Here is a 13117-nt window from a genome sequence, read left to right as displayed (position 1 = left end):
ACTATTATCGTCGAATTATTTCCTCAATAAATCCGACCGTAATATCAATTTTTTTTAAAAAAATATGAAATAAATGGTGAATTTTAATTTTTTATTTAAATTTATGTTTTACATCATTAATGGTCAATTTATAAGTAATAAAAATCTATATTTTAAAATAAATAATAAAATATTCAAATAAATTAAAAGTCAAGTAAATCAAATAAATACAATGAAATAATAAAGCGAAACACTAATCACTAAAGATCCAGGTAGTCCTTGTTGTCGTTGTTGTTCCTATAACTCTAATGAGGCAGCATAGAAGGCGGTGATGTCTGTGTGCCACCAACAGGGATGATGCCAGCGGCGCGCATCTGAGCCTGGTATACCTCCATCTGAGCCTCCATCCGCTGAAGCCGCTCCAGCTGCTCGCTCCACTCCAGCCTGAGGTCATCCGTGTCCATCACGCATGTGAGGATCTCTTAATACCTCTCTCGATAATCGTTCAATTTCTGAGCCTACTGGTAAAGACTGCAGGTGAGCTCCTGCACCTGCAGCCTCAAATCGATGCCTTCCTCGGGTTCGACGACTCGACCGGTAGCAGAGGCGGACGATGGTCTCAACGTGGAGGTGTGGAGGCTGTTAGCGAAGAACGACCCCATTCCGTATACGTGGTTCTTATACGGTGCTGAGGCGGTCTTGGGCCAAACTGCTTCGGGATTGACGACTAAAGCAGTAGATCCATCGACAGCATCCTCCCCACTTTGCTGAGATTACTGGGTCACAGCCTCTAGTCCCTATGTGTAGGACTCATGTATAATACATGTTATTGTGATTAGTACGACAGCTATACAGTTAATCTCTAATTTTATATTAGAAGATCAGATGTATGTTTACTCACATAATGATCCTGAGACCGCTGATCAGCAAATCTCGCTTTGTTCTCCTTCAGCATGTGGGTGTACTTGAACATCTCTACCAATGTCGCCTCACGATCTAATGACTTCGACTGCACATGTTGCATTGAAACAATAAGGCTAGGATGCCTAGTAATGATATGTAAAAGAATATAACTAAGTTAATAACAAAATTAAACATACTATATACCAGCCTGACCTTAGTTTTGGTGAAGATTGTTGAGCCACTGGTATACTTGAACGACCTGGCTGATGCTTTGTTAGCTCTGTTGGTGAAATATCGATGCTTGAACCCCTCATTAGTCTTCCAGTGAACTACAGAGCCTTCCTTATTTCCGGTCGGATTCAAGTTGTCAGGTGGTCCCGCCCCTCACGAACATCCTCCAGCATCTGCTGCAGCCGCCAACCCATTCAATAGTCGTAGATCTTTCTAATGAGGGCATCGTGAGAGGGGTCCCATATAAAGTGCAACTGCACAAAGAAACTTTAAAATTAGTTAATCAAAATAGAAGATATAAACTCGCTAAAAAAGTTTGAAACTAAAAAAAAATTAATTACCGCCAATTTCTGAAACCATTGCTCTTTAATCTCAGAGGGGATGTTTTTGTAGTTGGGTCAGGGATGGTCGTACATCAGCTTGATGACGTTGGTCATTTCCTAAGTATATGCGATATTGTTCGGCGTGAACCTATCAACAATCTACAAACAAAACAATATGGCAATATAAATTAAAACTTCAAAAGCAAATAACCATAATATATAGAGATTTTTTATAGAAATTTTGACAGAATTTCATCTATAACTGGAATGCGCCACAAAATCTTTCCATCAACAATCAAATTAAACAGCACCAAATGTCAACACTCAATGAACAACAGACATTTTCAGCAATTCAATAATCAGAAAATATGAAACGCTTTCAGCTATTGAAATCTACAGCCCTAAATCCACTAAACTAGAATCAATAATAAGACACTTTCAATAATTCAATAATCAGGAAACATGACACACATTCATCCATTCAAACCTACAATCATAAATTTACTAAACTAGAATCAATAATCAGACACTTTTAGCAATTCAATAATCTAGAAATATAGAAGACATAAGGTGATACTTACCTCATGCCACCATCAGTCCAAATCGTCAACCTGTGATGGGAGATGGTGGAGGGGCATCAACTGCCTCACTTCCATAAGAGGACTCCGAGGTCGCGGCTTTTATCGTTGGAGGCAGCATCGTCGTGGCAGCGGGATGCTGAGCGGTTGGAGGTGGCGTTATCGCCATAGATGGAGGGACGTAGTTGTGGTTAGAGACCATGATGAATGGCTGGTCCGCTAAACCCGCAGCCTGTGATGTCACCGAAGTTGTCGGAGTAGAGGGAGAGGGTCTAGAATTCCCAGGGGTACCAAAAGAAACCCTTCTTCTACCACGTCCATGACCAGTAGCCTGATCCGTCGAACCTTCACCTGTCGTTATATTTGCAAATAGCATACCAATTAACTTCGTTAAACTTAGTTCAGAAATCCAACAAAGAGAACTAAGTTAACAATATTCAACACAAATTAACAATAATCAACATAATGATCAACAATAATCAGAAATTTAGAACAATAAATTAACTTTATAAATTATAATAACTAGTTCAAAATAAATCAACAATAATCAAAACATGTTTTAATTAGAATCAGAATAAATCAAAACTAACTAAGGAACAAATTAGAACATGTTTTACTTAAAATTGAAACTAAACAAGTTCAGAATTTTAGAAATTTCTAAGTCCAAAACAAGTTAAGTACCCTAAGTTCATAACTAAATAAGGAACAGAAATAAAAACCAATTAATTTTAACAATTGAAATTCATTCCTAATATAACCCGAAACCAATTAAACATACAAAGTTGATCTAATCGGGTTAAAAAGGACCCACTTAATTAACCCTGTACTATTAAATAAATACCTCAATCATTCAAAAATTCAAAAGTTTTGGTCAATTAAAAATAAATCAAATTCTATTATCAATGTATAATAGCAATTATAACATACAAACGAGCATTGATTTTCAAGAATAAGACCAAAAATTGCATTAAAAGCTCTGAGGCATATTGATTAACATTTGGCATGCACAAACATTAAACATGCAAAATCAAGATCAAATAGCAATTAACAGTTTCAATTTCAAATCAACAATCAACTCTGGCAACAAATAAATCAAAATCAGCAACAACCAAGCATAATCCAAACATTTTTCAGCAATTCAGAACCTCATAACCTAATCTAACCTATCCTAACTACTTAAATCTACTAACAGAAAATTAATGCTAACTAACTAGAAATCAAATTAATAAAACTAAAATTAACTAAAACAGAAATTAAAAACAAAGTAGTAACCTGGATTGCCAAAATGAAACGGAGCAAGGAAGATAAAAGGAGTTGTAGTGGCACTATGATGTTACCAATGCGAGAAGCGGCAAATGAACGGTCACTAGAGTTGGAAGTTAGCCGGAACGAGAACAGGGGTCTGTAACAGGGGCCGAGCTAGAGTGGATTAGAGAGACAAGGGAAGAAAGAGAAGGGAGAGGTGGCGGCTTAGGGTGGCCCGCGACGACAGGGAAAGCGAGAGAGTTAGAAAGAGAACGAGCAGAGGGATAGAGGGGTGGAGAGAGAGATGGAGGAAAGAGGGTTAGAGAGAGAGAAAGAGAGAGAGAGAGAGAGAGAGAGAGAGAGAGAGAGAGAGAGAGAGAGAGAGAGAGAGAGAGAGAGAGAGAGAGAGAGAAATTCGAATAAGGGGGGGAATTCGCGCTTTGAATTTACCGTCCAAGTAATTGTCGAATTTACTGTCAGTAAACCATAGCGGGTCACCAAAACGCAGAATTTTCGCTAAGTGGGTTTATCGTCAAATTTTTTCGACAAAAAGTCCGACCTTAAGGGCGCGCCAATTTATTTTTTGTTTCCCTCCAAATATTACCGGCGAATTTTCCGTTGGAAATGTAAATCCGCAAGTAATTAATTAACCTTACGAATTCGATGCCGTTTTCGCCGGTATCATCTGATGGTAACTCCACCGCTACTCTGTGACACTAAATACGATGGTAATTTCGACGGTACTCAACGTTTTTCTTATAGTGTGTATAAGATGTACTTTTTAATCAATAAACATATATTTCTTTTTAATTTATTCTTCTTTCTTTTCTTTTTTTTCAAAATTGATATATTTTAATATCTCAATCATTATTAATGTTGTATTGTGGAACTATAAATTTAATTTAGTATTTGTTCACACCCTGGCCCAAAATACAGCCAGGTTCAAAGCGAGCAAAGCCCAATCTACAAACTAAGCAGTGTTAAAAAATTATTTGATTTCCTAACTTATTTGTGGGCAATACATATATTAATTATAATCACAAATTATGCTATTTCAAATTAAATGACTTATATAATAATGATCTCATTTATTGTTTTAAATGCTAATTGAATAAGTCATTATTACTTTTGATTTGAAATTAAATGAGAATAAAACCGGATATTATCTTTTGTTCCTTAGATAATTATCTTTTTGGATTTTAGATATATTATCTTTTGGGCTTTAGATACTATTTTATTTGGGCTTAAGGGTTTAATGGGTGCCATGCTCAAATATAAATAGACCTTCAGGGTTTCGGTCCCCAATATACCAAAGCCGTCTATGTTACTCTTTCCCCATCAAAAGAGTTGCAGTTCAGCCTCCTAGGAATACAGAAGGCTTTGGTTGAGGAAGATCGAAAGAACCACAAGATCCAAACTCTTCCGATCGTATGATTCATATTTATGAATTCAGGTACGCTTCCGCATTATGATATGTTATATTTTTGGTGATTCAATATGGATGATCTAGGTTAATTGAAAATTAATTTATTCCAACAAGTGATATCAGAGCCATCCATAATTCAATCATCGAAAATATTCGATTTTATTTTATTAGATCAATATAGATATACATATGCGTGTTTACATTATATATGAAATTGATGCACGCTTAATGAAATTGTTCTTGATTATGTGCGTGCATCGATACGTATATATTCACGTTATATATTTGGACTATATATAATCTTCACGGTATACAATATATAATTACTAAGAGGTTAACGTTGTCTTGGTCGCATTTTTTATACGGTTAATTAAATAGATATTTTTTTATCATGTATTTTTCCGTATATTATTGTAACCCTATACAATTGGTATTTAATTGTATGTGCCATTAATTTGGTGTAAAGATAATTGATTATCCGTATGAGATATAAGGATTATTATGTGTATGTCACTTATGCGAATATTGATCTACCCAAAGGAAGATCTATATTTGGCCAAGTTATGAGTATACATCAATAATATTTGAGTAATAAAAAATATTAATTGTTATATAAGGAAACTAGTAACAATTTGGATTATTATACCCACCTATTTTATAAAGATTTGGTTTTGAAATAAATTGATTGAACATTATGCTGCCAAAGTAGCCTCTTTTGTGAAAATTGATTTATTCAAAACATAAGGAATATGGTGATATGTAATTCATGCGAATATTGGTCGGCCCAAAGGAAGGCCTATATTTAGCCGAATTACATACACATATTAATGGTAAATAAATATTTGGATAACTGATTAAGAATAAAGTAATGCTTATTATTTATGCAAACAATAATCGGCCCAAAGGAAGTTTGTTGTTTGGCCAAATAATAAGCATTGCACACTTTTGTTTATTTTCTATTAATTATGCGGCCAATAATCGGCCCAAAGGAAGGTTATTGTTTGGCCAATTAATAGAAAATATATGCGGTAATAAATAGGTTGCGAAATTTAAGTTTCCATGTGCGTATTAAGTCGGTCCAAAGAAAGGCTTAATGTGTGACAGGAATTTTGACAATATTTGATTACTGCAATGAGAGTATCACTTACAGTTAATTTTTCTATCCAAAGATTGAAAATTAATGTTGTGCTAGATATCTCAATATGGATTTTTTCCCATTAATTAACTAATGTTTACTGCATGTTCTTTTTGTTCTAATCCAGAAACTATGGCTTTAGCTACCAATATTTCTGCACAAATTAACAGTATTCCTATGCTGAATGGTTCAAACTTTAAAGTTTGGAAGGATACCGTGGAAATTGTCCTCGGTTGTATAGATCTAGATATAGCTCTTCGAGAGGAGAAACCCACTTCCACTTTGGAAAACCTCAACGAGGTTAAAATAGAGAAGTGGGAGAGATCCAATCGAATGAGCATTATGATCATGAAACACTCAATTCCTGAGGCGTTTCGGGGCTCAATTACTGAGGATAAAGATGCTAAACAGTTCCTGAAAGATGTTGAAAATTTTTTTACTAAGAATGAAAAGGCGGAGGCAAGTAGTCTTTTGAGCAAACTTGTCTCCATGAGGTATAAAGGTAAAGGGAATATAAGGGAGTACATTATGGAAATGTCTCATCTTGCTTCAAAATTGAAAGCACTAAAGTTAGAGTTGTCTGAAGATTTACTCGTGCATTTCATTTTGATTTCCCTTCCTGCACACTTTGGACAATTCAAAGTGAGTTATAACACTCTGAAGGACACTTGGTCCTTAAATAAGCTTATATCTCACAGTGTGCAAGAAGAAGAGAGGCTACAGCAAGATAAGATTGAAAGTGCTCACATAGCTTCATCTTCTCAGTATAAAAGAAAGCGTAATACCACTGCGGATGTGCCTTCTCAGCCAAAAAAGGCTAAGAAACAGGATCAAGTTTCAACCTGTTTCTTCTGTAAGAAGGTGGGACACATGAAGAAGGATTGTACCAAATATGCCACATGGCGTGTAAAGAAGGGTATAATTCTTACTTTTGTTTGTTTTGAGGCTAGTTTAAGTTATGCACATGTTGATACTTGGTGGGTAGATTCTGCTGCTACTACTCATGTAAGTGTTACTATGCAGGATTGCCTGTGGAGCCGACCGCTAAGTGATGCTGAAAGATACATCTATATGGCAGACGACAATATAGTTGCAGTCGAAGCTATAGGAACCTTTAGATTATGTTCCACGAGTGGATTTTACTTGGATTTATTAGAGACATTTTATGTACCGTCATTTAGACGGAATTTGGTTTCTGTTTCTCGTTTGGACAAATCAGGTTATTTTTGTTCGTTCGGAGACAATAAAGTCAGCCTCTTCTATAATTCAAATAATATTTGCTCTGGTCATTTGGTGGATAATCTATATAGGCTTGACTTAAATTCCTATAATAATGAAATACTGCAAATGGGTACAAAACGAAAACTAAATGAGAATTCGGCATCATTATGGCACAAACGCCTAGGTCACATCTCTAAACAGAGAATTCAGAGGCTTGTGTCGGATAGAATTCTTGGAACCTAAATTTGGCGGACTTTGAAGTCTGCATTGAGTGCATAAAGAGGAAAAGGACAAACGAAAGGAAATTAGGTGCCGAGAGAGCTAAAGATGTCTTAGAACTGATACATACCGATATATGTGGCCCATTCCCTACTATCTCTTGGAATGGACAACGGTACTTTATTACGTTCATAGATGATTACTCTCGTTACAGCTATCTATATTTAATTCATGAAAAGTCCCAAGCCTTGGATGTTTTCAAGTCTTTTAAAGCTGAAGTTGAACTTCAACTTGGAAAGAAAATTAAAGCTGTCAAATCTGATCGTGGTGGTGAATACTACGGAAGATATGACGGTTCAGGTGAGCAACGTCCCGGGCCCTTTTGCTCTTTTCCTAGAGGAGTGTGGTATTGTTCCGCAATACACCATGCCAGGCAAACCTAGCATGAATGGTGTTGTAGAGCGAAGGAACCAAACTCTTAAAGACATGGTGAGAAGTATGATTAGTCATTCTTCCTTGCCTGAATCACTCTGGGGAGAAGTCTTAAAGACCGCAGTGTACATCCTTAATAGGGTGCCAAGCAAAACAGTTAACAAAACCCCATATAAAATTTGGACTGGAAAAAGGCCCAGTATAAAGCATCTGCATATTTGGGGAAGTCCAATTGAGGCGCGACCTTACAGGCCGCATGAAAGAAAATTAGACTCAAGGACAATTAGTTGCTACTTTGTTGGTTACGCTGAGCACTCACGGGGGTACAAGTTTTATAATCCTGCATCAAGGTCTATTTTGAAACGGGAAATGCAAGATTTCTTGAGGATGTTGAGTTTGGGGGGAAGAAAATGTTAGGAATGTTGCTTTTGATGAGGATTCTGTAACTGACAATGATCAGGTCCTTGTGCCTATTGTTGTTCAAGATACAGTTATAGTACAAGAGCAAAATGAGAATCCTACTGTAAATCTAGTTACAATACAAGAGAACGATGAGAATATTGTTGTTGCTCGAGATACTGCTACAGTACAAGAAAATGATGAGAATCCTTATCAACCCCAACCCATACAGCAAGCTCAACAACCTCAAGAAGTGTCATTAAGGAGATCCAATAGAAAAAGGAGAAATCCATCTATGGTCTCAAACAAGCTTTCCGTTAATGGTATCACAAGTTTAATTAAGTCATTACCTCATGGTTTTGAGGTAAATATTATATATGAATGTGTATACCGCAAGTTCAGTGGGAGTAAATACTTTTTTTGGCCTTATATGTTGATGACATTCTACTTGCCAGCAACGATATAGGCTTGTTGCATGAAACTAAGAAATTTCTATCGAACAAATTCGAAATGAAATATCTTGGTGATGCCTCGTTTGTATTAGGAATCGAGATACAAAGAGATTACTTTCAAGGTATTCTTGGATTGTCACAAAAGAACTATATCGAAAAGATTTTAAGTAGATATGTCATAGAAAGTTATAGACCAATGGGGACACCCGTAGTTAAAAGAGACAAGTTTAGTCTCAAGCAATGCCCCAAAATGATCTTAAGAAGACAACAATCCATGATAAACCTTATGCATGAGCACTAGGGAATTTAATGTATGCTCAAGTCTACATACATCTCAATATATCATTTATAGTGGGAGTGTTGGGTAGATACTTGAGCAATTCGGATATGGATCACTGGATAGCTGTTAAACGCGTAATGCGTTGTTTAAAGAGAACAAAGGATTACATGCTTATTTATCGGAGATCAGAAAATTTGGAGATCATTAGGTACTCTGATTCCGATTTCATGGCTTATGGTTGCGAAACCTTATCACTAAGCTTCATATAGTAGATGACATTGAAAGGCCATTAAAGATATTTGTGACAATATGTCAGCAGTACTATACTCCAATAACAATAAGAGCTTGACAAAATCGAAGCATACAGACATCAAGTTCTTAGTTGTCAAGGAGAAAGTTTAAAAAAAACAGATTTCCATAGGACATATAGGAACAGAGTATATGCTAGCAGACCCATTACCAAGGGATTGACCCTAAAGTTTTTCATGAGCACACTGCTCAGATGGGTGTCAATATTTGTGATGCCTTGGTTTAGTGAGAGTTTATGCTGTATGTCCTATGACAGATATTGAGTTATTTTTTCTGCAGAATTAAGTTGATGGTTTATTTCATGTTATGTGAAATGTTTATTTTGCAATATTTGTATTGTGTTTGATCTCAATAAAGTTGGACCAGCTGGAAATAGACATGCATGAGATCACTTGGCATGTTATTTCCATATTACTCATCCAAATTTGATCTATGTCGTTAAGTATATTAGGATGGTGATTGGCGTGATTTAGTCACGGCATTTAATGTGATAAAAGCTGCGGTAGTTCTATATCTAATGTATGAGACGGACCAGATTGTTAAAGTAATGAGAGAAATAACATTCAGATGCGCGCATAAAGTTTATAAAGATGTGATTATGTCAAGAAATAATATATGTATAACCCAAGAGAGAGATTGTTAGGAAATTATTTGATTTCCTAACTTATTTGTGGGCAATACATATATTAATTATAATCACAAATTATGCTATTTCAAATTAAATGACTTATATAATGATGATCTCATTTATTGTTTTAAATGCTAATTGAATAAGTCATTATTACTTTTGATTTGGAATTAAATGAGAATAAAACCGGATATTATCATTTGTTCCTTAGATAATTATCTTTTTGGATTTTAGATATATTATCTTTTGGGCTTTAGATACTATTTTATTTAGGCTTAAGGGTTTAATGGGTGCCATGCTCAAATATAAATAGACCTTCAGGGTTTCGGTCCCCAATATACCAAAGCCGCCTATGTTACTCTTTCCCCATCAAAAGAGTTGCAGTTCGGCCTCCTAGGAATACAGAAGGCTTTGGTTGAGGAAGATCGAAAGAACCACAAGATCCAAACTCTTCCGATCGTATGATTCATATTTATGAATTCAGGTACGCTTCCGCATTATGATATGTTATATTTTTGGTGATTCAATATGGATGATCTGGGTTAATTGAAAATTAATTTATTCCAACAGGCAGCACCCACTTGATCTTATGGAGGTCAAGCTCGACGACGCTAACCTTGGCCTTATCTACTTGAATGAAAAACTAACTCCTGCAATATCTCTCCTTCATCTAGAAGGAAAATTCCAACAATCTCCCCAACAAAGGGGACGGTTATCCACCATCAAAGGTGGAACTATTCAAAAGATAGTTATCGACTCTACATCTACACCTATAAATACCTAGGGATGGCAATACCACCCGAACCTGCGGGTACCCACCCCGCCCCTACCCGCTCGGGGCGGGTTTTTAGTGGGGCGAGTTCTTGGGAGAGGCGGGGCGGGGTCGGGTTTAGGTAATACTCATCCCTACCCGCCCCGCTATATAAATAATATGTAAAATATATGTAAAATAATTAGTAAATGATTAATAATATTGTATTATATTTAAATTTTTACTTTAGTTTATGTTATGTGTGTGATGATAGTTATATAAATTTTAAAATTTAATTTAATTTATTGGATTTTAATAATTATAGGGGGGTTTAGGGGCGGGGCGGGTTAGGGTTCAACGTTTTACTACCCGTGGGTAGAAGCGGGGCGGGTTCTATGTGGGTTGTTGTACGGCGGGGCGGGGTCGGGTAGAGCAAAAACCCGCCCCTACCCGCCCCGTTGCCACCCCTATAAATACCCTGACACTTTCAGGTATTTTTCGAACCCAATCTACTAAAAATCTACCTAAAACCTTTGCTTATTTAAGCATTAGAGTCTCTTGTAGGTACCACCCTCACCCCCACCTCCTCACGAGGAACTTGGACGGCAGCACCTTGACACGAGTAGATGTCGGACACTGCCCCAAAGTGTTTGGACCTCACGTTTGGGCCCAAAAGTAACCCAATTTCTCGTAACCTTTGGAATATTTGTGCCGTTGCCAGACACTTGGAAGTTTACACACAACTATGGAGGATGATCAACTCGAAGATGGACATACGGCATCCGAATCTGAGCCAGAACGTCACAACAACGATCGTATAATAGTAATACTCCCGTGACAAGATAGAGCAGACGGTTCTAATGGGGAGGGGACTTTGCGAAACCTTCAACCCACAAGAATCAACTCAGGGATACACCCACCAGAGTACGTGGTGAACCGACATCCAATAGAACTTATAGGACTCGTACACGAGCACTATAGCCGACTAGAACAGCTTGAGTAGGAGATATAGCAACAAAAAGAAGCTGAAAATGACCTGAGAAGGGAAGTACGATGACAAAGAGAACTAGAAGAAAAACTTTTGAAATTAGAAGCCAACCTTCGAGATAGGACCAATCATACAGAATTACAGATCGGGAAAAACCCATTTTGGAGGAGAAGATCCATTCATTAAAGAGATCATGCAGGCTAGGATCCCCAGAAACTTTAAGAGCCCTGACATGAACCTCTATGATGGAACGTCCGACCTAAGACACCATCTAAGCAATTTTAAAAGTCGGATGTGCTTAGTTGACGCGTCAGATGCAACTCATTGCAAAGCTTTTCTGATGATGTTAAGCAAGGCAACGATGAAGTGGTTTGACAGCCTACCGCCCAGGTCCGTAACCTACTTCGACGATCTTGAAAGAAAGTTTCTCACTCAATTTTCCATCCAGAAGGACAAAGTCAAACACACTCTAGCCTCTTAGGAGTCAAACAGGAGGTCAGAGAAACTCTCCAAGCTTACATGGAAAGATTCAACAAAGTCTTCTTAGAGATCCAAACTTTGTCTACAGAAGCAGTGATAATGAGGCTAGTTAATGGCCTCAAAAAAGGACCATTCTCCCAATCCATATCAAAGAGACACCCGACCTCCCTGTATGAGATACAAGAGCGAGCAAAAAAATACATCAACATAGAAGAGATTGCCCAACTAAGAGAACATCCTCCAAAACAAAATCTTCCCTATCAAGCCTGAGATAAAGAGGCGAAGAAAAAGGACGAGTATAGCTCAGACAAGCCTCAAAGATATCATAACTACACCCCCTGCGAGTCTCCCTTATTAACATCTACAAGGACATCTGCCATACTGAGAAGCTTTTACCTCCTCGGCCCATCAAAAATAAAAAAGGTGGAAGTCAGAAAAAATACTGTGAATATCACAAGATATATTGACATTCCACCAACGATTGCTACGACTTGAAAAATATGATGGAAAAACTGGTCAGGGAAGGTCAGTTAGAAAGATACTTGGCAGAAAGATCGGATGATCAAAGGAAAAGAGAAAGAGAGGAGGAAGATAGGAGTCGATGAGATCGGCCACCATGACTCCTGATAGACACATCCACATGATAACTCGAGGATTTGCAGGAGGCAGAATAGCTAAGTCCTCTCGCAAAAGGCATTTGAAAAAAGTCTATTAAGTCGGGGAAGAGGCTGAAGCCCCCCGACTTGCCCATTATTTCCTTCACGAAAAAATATGCGCAAGGAATAATTATGGTTTATCTTGTGCTAAATTGAATGATTTTTATCAAGTCTTTGCACACTTATTCATACAATTTGCATGATTTTACAATTCCTTCCTAATTATGTTCCATGATTGAAAACTTGCTTCCTACACCTATAAATTGTGTATTTTTAATGTCCTTTTATACCATTCGATGTCGTGATCTATGTGTTAAGTGTTTTCAGGCTTTATAGGGCAGGAATGCCTTAGAGGATGGAGATGAAGCTTGCAAAAATAGAAGGAACACAAGTAACTAAGGAGCTGACCAGCGAGGAATGACGCGTGCGCGTACTTGATGCGTACGCGTGAAAAGCAAAATTTCATGGCGACGCATGCGCGT

This window comes from Arachis hypogaea, chromosome 20 (assembly GCF_003086295.3).
Source record: "Arachis hypogaea cultivar Tifrunner chromosome 20, arahy.Tifrunner.gnm2.J5K5, whole genome shotgun sequence".
Lineage (NCBI taxonomy): Eukaryota > Viridiplantae > Streptophyta > Magnoliopsida > Fabales > Fabaceae > Arachis > Arachis hypogaea.
The sequence above is the reverse complement of the archived record's forward strand: the minus strand, read 5'-3'. Positions refer to the sequence as shown.